This window comes from Salvia splendens, chromosome 12 (assembly GCF_004379255.2).
Source record: "Salvia splendens isolate huo1 chromosome 12, SspV2, whole genome shotgun sequence".
Classification (NCBI taxonomy): Eukaryota; Viridiplantae; Streptophyta; class Magnoliopsida; order Lamiales; family Lamiaceae; genus Salvia; species Salvia splendens.
The window spans coordinates 23149973-23152225 of record NC_056043.1 but is presented as its reverse complement, the minus strand read 5'-3'; the positions used below and the strand labels follow the sequence as shown (position 1 = coordinate 23152225).

The following is a 2253-nucleotide window of genomic DNA, read 5'->3' as shown; positions in this document are numbered from 1 at the left end:
CTAATAAAAGCACCAATTTGATAGGAATTAACGTGAGGTTAATTCCTATGGAAGAAATTATTTGAGAAAATATTGAAGAAAAGAAAATAGCGTGACTTTGTAGATAGAAATACCCTAGTTAAGGTGCTAGGAGGCGTTTCAAATCAAATCCTAACCACTATGGAAAGTAAATAAAATCATAACAACTAAAAAAATACTAAAACATAAATATACGGAGATAATATCAGCTTCCTTCCGAAATAAAATAGAATATCAGGCCCCTATCACAGTGCATTCTGTCGAGAGAGTATTTAAGAAAAATTTGCAAAATAAGTTGAGAGACAAATGAATAATATCTTAGTTGTATACATTGAGAGAAAACTTTTAAAAAAAATTAAAAATGAGACTATTTTTTTACGATTTCAAGACAATGGCGACTTGCTGAAAACAATTACTCCCTCCGTCCATGATTAAATGTCTCATATTTAATCGGCACGAGTTTTAAGAAATTGTTTGACTTTATGAAGTAAAGTGAGTAGAAAAAGTTATTGGAATGTGATGCCTACTTTTATATATTGGTTTTATAATAAAATGTGAGAGGAATGAGTTAGTGGAATGTAAAGTCCACTAACCAAATAATAGTAAAAGTGAAATGATATATTTATTGTCTGGCGGAGGGAGTATAATCTAGTGTGTTGTTATGTAAAACTAGTGTTATGTGCTATGCACGAGGCAGACGATTTTTACATACTCTATCCGTCTCTGAAAAGTGTGAATATTTGGTTTGACACGAGTTTCAATAGTATAAAATTGGTAAATTAAGAAAGAGATGTGTAGTGTAAGTAGTGTTATAAGTGAAGAGTGGGTTCTATATTACTAGTAGTGTAATGTAATAACTTGTAAATAAAATGAGGGGTAGGGATAAATTGTTATTTAATATCCACAGTTCAACCTTCACAGGTTCCTCCGACATCATTGTGGTATTCCTACATCCGACACTTCTATTTCCCTTTTTTTTTTTGGATCCACCTTCATTGGATGAAGATTCTTGGATGCCAACTGAAATCACAGCCAAACCATTGCTGACCCCCAGGTAGACTTTCCTCCTTCAATCCCAACTTATCACTCAACGAAACTTGTACCTTTTTAGTATTAAAAGAAGACATTGAATTTGGCTTTCTTGCAGAAGAGTGGAAATGTAGTATCTGTTTATCAACATTAGCTAACAGTGGTAATGTGTTTTGGTCACGTTGAATCTGATCATTATTGATTTTGGCTGTGCCTTTGTAACTCGGTTGTATCCAGTAGTTAGAGATTATAGAGTTAACATACTCCCTCCGTCCCACTCAAGATGGCCACATTCTTGAGTGGCTAGGATTTTAGGAGGTGTTGTTAGGTGGAATAAAGGAGAGAGGAAAAAGGTAGTTGAATATTTAATGAAGAGAGGGGAGAGAGGAGGTTATTTCCAAAATTGGAAAGTGGCCATCTTGAATGGGACAAACAAAAAATGAAAGTTTGGCCCAAGCTCGGTATGGGCAGGCACAGGCCCGGCCCATCAGTGAAACGAAGCAGGCCTGGGTTGGGCTCATCAGTTGAGATGGGCTCCAATTGGGCCATTTTGTAAACCCAGGCCCAGAACCATCAGAAGCCCAGCTCAGGCCCAGGACTAGCCCAGGCCCAGGCCCATCAGAGGCCCACCTTCTATAATTAGTTTTTTAATGTAATTAAGTGATTAATCACTAATAATAGTATATTTCTCTATTTATGCATGTCATCTTGTGCACGTGACATGTTAATTTTGTCTATATCATTCCAATATTTTAGATGTCTCCGAATGGACTCAAACAGTAATAGTTTAATATCAACATAAGTTTCCAACTAAATCATGAATGAAACATTCAATCTTGATTACATCTAATTTTTTTAATTTTTTTTTAATCCAAGATGTAAAAAAGATGATTATGAAGTTTAACTTTAACAATATTATGTATTCAAACCTTAATATATGATGATAATTATAGAATTCTTTAAATTTGTTAGTTAATTCATATACTTGTAGCTTTAAAAATACAACATCAACCCAAATATCATCACCTACTAACATAATTAACAATATTAGTTATTCCTTTAGTTATACACTTACTTTTAAATAGAATAATGAACATGAAAAATATTGTTGATACAAAGTCAATAAATGAACTTAAACACATTATTAAATTTAGATTTAGGTAATGAGATATAAAAATACAAGTTATATATTTTATTTTTGCATAT

The 2253-nt window shown here is 33.0% G+C and overlaps 1 non-coding gene across 1 annotated transcript; it reads right to left on the bottom strand.

Annotated features, from left to right (window-relative positions):
• Positions 1-1718: 1718 nt before the first annotated feature.
• LOC121759767 lies at positions 1719-1819 on the bottom strand. Its single transcript, XR_006041714.1, has one exon. It is a non-coding gene; the product is annotated as a U6 spliceosomal RNA (small nuclear RNA).
• Positions 1820-2253: the final 434 nt, after the last annotated feature.